A 6,325-nucleotide genomic window follows, 5' to 3' on the forward strand; every position below is an offset into this window, starting at 1 on the left:
CTACCAAAACAATGATAATGTACCCCCCTCCCCCCCCCCAAAATACTAGCAAAATAATGAAATTACCCCTCTAGAATTTTCAATAAGACAAAAATACCCTTCAAATTTGAAAAAAATAATAATAATACTAAATTTTAGTATTTTTTTTATTTTATTTTAATAAGGGTAATTTCATCATTTTGTTAAAATTGGAAATACATTGTCATTATTTTGATAATTTGGAGAGTAAATTGTCGCAATTAATAGTTTAAGGAGTAGATTATCATTGAGGTGGTAGTTTGAGGGAATTAAGTAGACTTTACCCTTAAATATATTATGTCAGCCCATGTGAAATGATATGATAAATGACCGTGGCCAAACATATGCATAAAGGGCCAAAGCTCTTCCGCACACTCAAAGACAACTTTGGCCCCTTTCCAATTGTACCTAAAAGAGATGGTTTCGGCGATTTGTTGAGACAAATGGAAAAAAATGAATTGATTTTATAATAATTTGTTGATATAGAAAACGTGTGGTATTGAATAGTTATTTTGAAGTTACAATTTTTAAGGAAATGTAATTTAAGTTGTTGATTGAAATATTTTGTGACTTTTATGTTTGCGGTTTTGTGGAGATAAACTTTTAGTTTATTAACAAATTGCTTTAGAATTACATTTTGTTAGTTTAGCATATATAGTTGACCATAAAGTAACAGTTGAATAACAATTAAAATCGTTGAAAATTATGAATTTATTATTTAATTAACATTCTAATAATTCTTTTACATGTAGGCTCAAACTAAGGCTCAACACGTAAAATATTTAAATAAAATAATGTAAAGTTTTGCACACAATATGTTTGACTAAACACATCCCTCACTGTCATTGATGAGGTTGAATTGTATTTAGAATATAATTCATGTATGTATCTTGTAACCATTGATAAGTACAAGAGTAATACTACTCTTCACACTCATTTCACACTGGCTGATGTAGCATATTTTAAGTGACTTTTCATATCAGTCACTTAAAACACGCTACGTCAATCAATGTGAAATAGGTGTGATTAAGGAGCGTGAAGAGTATAATTAAGTACAAAGAAGTTTAGATTGAATTACAACACTTATAACTTATTATCTATCATCACTCTCAACTTCATGAGGATGAACATTAGCTGGAAGTTTATGTTGAGACTTGAGATAGATAGAGTAGGTGATAAGGTAGAAGATGAATCTTCACTTTACAAAATTCAGAGTTAATTCGCACCACAATACTAGAAAGATAATCCAATTTACCAAGTGTCAGTAAATCCATATTCATTATAGAGAGTCAAAAAAAACAAAACAAAAGTTATGGACAATATCCACAAAGCTAGGTTGTCATGCAGCCAAACTAGTATATATATACCTTCATGTCAAAGCAGCAAAATTACCAACAGAAGCTCTCAATCTACCATCTCAAGTATTTAAAATGCAACCTTCCAAAACATCAAATTCTTCAGTCAGCATCAGATGGTAATCTATACGTGCGGGTGACGCGGATCTGGAGCAAAACAACGATTTAGTGGCAGTTAGAAACCTAAATATCAACAGGATTCTCTTTTCCTTCTCTTTTTTCTTAGTTTTTTTTGGCTGGGCACCAACATGCAAGTCAGAAATCATTTCTCAGCAACAAAAGAGAAAAGTGCTGACTTTCATGATACTATCATTTGTATAAACCTTTTCCTTCCTCTTTTGTATGAATATCAATTGTATGAACCTAACATACACTCAAATTGGGTCCAATACCATCAAATAGATCTTGCAACTAACATAGCAAAGAAGCTTGAAACCAAAGCCAAGAACATAATAGTCTGCCCCAAATACAGTGGGCAGAGCCAAAGAATTCATATTGGGGGTGCCGCTAAAACTTTTTTGAGGGTGCCGAGTGATAACTTGCGTAAGTAGGAAAAAAAAAAAAAAAAATCTTTTTTTTTGGGACTTGCGTAGGAAAACAACAAAAGATTAAAAAAAAAATTAAAAATTAAAAGCGGAACCCCCAAAACCTCAAGTGGCTCCGCCACTACCCAAATATCAACTACTAATTTTTTTTTTTTATAAGTAATGAAATATCATCAAAAGCGAAAAGTGCAACCCAACTACGCATGAAGTATACCAAAGAAACACCTAATTAGAAGAAGAAAAATACCTACTATTAAATTAAAATAGAAAGTAGGAAAAATGAAATTGTGGGAGTGAAAAGTTACCTACCCACTGAGATTTATCTTTATTATGTACTGCAAAGATACAATACTAAATTACAAAAACAACCTTCATAAGATAAATCAATCTTTTTTTTATGAGTACTCGAGATAAATCAATCTAACAAGAAGCTATAAATAAATTGGGGAAACTTCAGAAAGCCCCCCTGAAGTTCCAGCCATTTTGACATACCCCCTTGAATTTTCAAAACTCTCAATTAGGCCTCCTGAACTTTGGTTTTCTCTCACTTTGGACCCTTTTAACTTTTTATACCCATTTTAACCTCCCCCAAAACTACGTCGTTTTGTGTCCTAAAACTACAACACCTACCCAGCCCAAAACGACGTCGTTTTAGGCATTAATTTTTTTTTTTATTATTATTATTTATTTATTTTGCTTTTCTTTTTTTTAAAATTTAAAATTTAAAATTTAAAATTAAAATAAAAAATAAAATAAAAAAACTAATGCCTAAAACGACGTCGTTTTGGGCTGGGTAGGTGTTGTAGTTTTAGGACACAAAACGACATAGTTTTGGGGGAGGGTAAAATGGGTATAAAAAGTCAAATTGTTTGACTTTAACGTTAAAATGGTCCAAAGTGAGAGAAAACTAAAGTTCAGAGAGCCTAAGTAAGAGTTTTGAAAATTCATGAGGGGTATGTCAAAACGGCTGGAAGTTCAGGGGGGCTTTCTGAAGTTTCCCCAAATAAATTTTTCTAACCAACAAGATAAAGATGATTCTCACAATAAGATGAGCTTATCTAAGATAATCTACTCTAAAACCAGCCAACTAGGTAATTGCAAGTCCACACCTAAGGTGTGATGATGATCTACTAACACAGATCCAGGAACATGTAGGTCCGCATAATTGGATTGATGACCAAATTGATATCATACACCAATATGCCAAGTACCGATCACAATCAGAATAATCTATGGTTATGGTGCAAGGATCTTAATGATGAGCTTGAGACCACAACAGATCCACCCAAATGAACTGATAGCCCAGGGACTACAATGTCAATCACCATCATATGTATAACCCTATTCAGATGGGTATGCCATTAGAGACCAGGATCTCACGAGGTGACAAGCGAAAAGGTGTAATAGTAGAAAAGCATAATAATATATTACCTGTGCAAAAGCATAAATTGCTCGCAAAATTCTAGCATAATCAGTCCCAAGCATTTGAATGACAACATCTGCCAGAAATGTGCCCCAAAGCCTGCATAAGAGACAAATGAAATAAGTTTCCTAGAAGATGCCAATATTCGTAAAAGAAACCAGAAGGTAAAAATTTCTAGTGCTGAAAGGCAAGCACATGTTACAGTCAACTCCTAATGCAGACAAGAGACAGCCAAAAACAAATGTGCTTCAAATTTAACCACCACAGCCAGTGTTGTCAAAAGCATGTCTAGACACACTTATAGAATGAATTGCAAAGCTCGAAAAGTGAAGCACTTCTGATACTTGAAACATAGCTCGTTTACTTAAGGCACGCCTTTAGCGCGCCTTTTAGAAAAGCCAAAGCACTAAGAAGCTTTTTTTTCTAATTTTTGGGCAATTCCTTTTTAAATATGAACAAGTTCTCAATCTCTCTCTCTCTCTCTCTTCCTTCCCATCCATTTTTTCTTTTTCTTTTGCTCTCTCTTTAACCCTAAAACAGAGCACTGATTTGTTCTGTTCACCCAAAGAGGAAGCATGACTTTTTTCGTTTGGTTAAAATTGTTAAGTACCTGAACAGATACAACTTTAGTTTGTGCTTAAGTGGACCACATGCTTGTAACAACATTGCTACTGTCTCTTGAGGAACTAATACATATGACATAAAAACTTTAAATATATATAGATTGTAGTGACAAACAAACAGAGAAAGCAAATTTCAGGGTGAAAAGAAACGAAAAACAAAACCAGCCTCAACAAATGTAAATTACATCAAAAAATGCAGGGCAGAAGAGTCAATACATTGGGCCAAGCAAAGTCGTCATGCTTCTAAAACCCAGATATCTTGCGGCAGCACCACTAAATCCCTGTCAACAGTTACGAAGATGAGAAGTTCTGATACAAAAACACATAGAACTCTAGCATATAAAATTAAGTCTAAAAACAGATTATATCACTCAAAAAGATACAATGAAACTCTAGCATATAAAATTAAGTCTAAAAACATTACATTGTAAACCTTCATATGACAGTTTGCTTAAACAAATATTTCTAATACATGTAATTACAAATTACAATGTATGCACTCTTGCATCAATGCCCCTCCATTATTATAACATATCTATCAAAAAATTCCTTCATACAGTAAAATACTTTTTCATGAGAGCACGCACCAACAGTGAAATTGAATCATCATAAGGATAAAATCACCTGTTTAGCAGCTGGAGGGGGGGGGGGAAGTATTCACCTGTTTAGCTGCAAGCAAGGCGGCTCTAGACTCGAGATTAATAGCAGCTAAATGTCCACCCTGAAAACCAAGTATTAAGGTCAGGTGAAGTCTTGCAGATGCATATATTATTTACTATACAGTGGTCAATAAAACCACAACTTATATTTCAAATATCTAGAAAAGCTAAAAAAAAAAAAATGTACTAAAACCACGAAAAATATCACTTAACTAGAAGAAAAGTCAAAGACATAATTCACATCATTGTTATAAGCACTATCTCCAAGATAAATAAAATAATTAGCATAAAAAGGCAAAACATGCCTTCATAAATTACAGTCACACTCTACTCTAGCCAACTCAAGAAAACCTTCACCATAAGTACATGGAGTCACTAAATGAATCCTTTCTGGGCCTTCAATTTTATCCGAAGGAATATCCTTGCATGCATGTCTTATCTCACCAACTCTACCCCTGTCCCCTCTTGCCTCCCAACTCTACCCCTGTCCCCTCTTGCCTCCCCAAATCCCTGTATAGCTTCAATCAAACCACTCTTCTGCTGCATTTACGAGTTACTGTGTTAGATGGCCAAACTTAATGACTTTCACCTATCTTGTCCTCAAAATTGGTGCCACCTCTTCTCTTTTGAAAATGTATTCACTTTGTGTCCGATAATTCCTTATATTTAGATGAAATTATCTTCTTATGCTATAACTATGACCTTTTTGAGATTCGGCTCTCCAATCAGGTTGGCTTATAGGCCATATAATGGTTTCTGACCAGTTATTTTTTTTTGATAAGTAGGTTTCTGACCAGTTATGGTCTTCCTTCTACAACCCAACCCATAGGTTTTCAGTTTGGAGAGGAAAGGTTATAATTTATGGGATCCACTTGGACCCACATGGGCTAATAAACTCAATCACAAGATAGAATTTCCTAGGATGATACTTTAGGATTTTAATTAATTTCTATAGGGAATAATAATAATAGTTTCTTAGTCTAGACCTATGGATTAGGGCTGGATGGCTACACCCTTCCCTATAAATCATATAACTTTTGTTTTTATAAGAGAGCAAACATTTTGGGTCGTTAGAAATTTCATTTGCTAATTATCATTTGTAGTTTGAAAAGAACTACCTGTTACCTTCCAAAGGCAATGCAGAAGAAGACAAGAAAATTCCTCTGTAATTGTTTCAATATTTTTCTCATGCATTTTTTTTTTTTGATAAGTAATTTCTCATGCATTTTATATGTTGTTGTTTCTCTTCTTTGCCACATCAACCAAAACCATAATAAAATTATATACTTTCTCTTTTCTTAAATCCTTATTCCTTCCTACCTCAACCATAGTAGGTTGATAAATAGCTGATTTCCATATTATTAGACTACAGGCTGATTCATTGACTCTTTGACCAATGTTGTTGTTAAAAAAAAATTACAAAAGGATGAGAGATACATAACACCCTAGATCGCTAGCCCAAGCCACGGACAACCTCTAGTTTCAATGCTCTCCAATATCCCCATCACTCCCCCAAAATATCAGGAACCCAATTCTCAGATAACCCAAACTTTGTCTATTGCACATATTTATAAAGTTCTTACACATCCTAGTGGTACAAGGTAAGCAAGCTTCTTCTATAGCAAGCAAACCACCATAGAAGAACTTTCCTAGACAAAACTTTACAGATATCAACCAATTCAAAATAGAAGAAAGTGAGGCA

The 6,325-nt window shown here is 33.9% G+C and overlaps 1 long non-coding RNA gene across 1 annotated transcript; it reads right to left on the reverse strand.

Annotated features, from left to right (window-relative positions):
* Nucleotides 1-1,149: 1,149 nt before the first annotated feature.
* On the reverse strand, nt 1,150-4,688 carry LOC132185022 (uncharacterized). Its single transcript, XR_009440608.1, has 4 exons — nt 4,626-4,688; nt 4,181-4,245; nt 3,350-3,440; nt 1,150-1,520 (listed from the first exon to the last, which is right to left on the reverse strand). It is a non-coding gene; the product is annotated as an uncharacterized LOC132185022 (long non-coding RNA).
* Nucleotides 4,689-6,325: the final 1,637 nt, after the last annotated feature.

The sequence above is a fragment of the Corylus avellana genome, chromosome ca6 (assembly GCF_901000735.1).
Source record: "Corylus avellana chromosome ca6, CavTom2PMs-1.0".
NCBI lineage: Eukaryota > Viridiplantae > Streptophyta > Magnoliopsida > Fagales > Betulaceae > Corylus > Corylus avellana.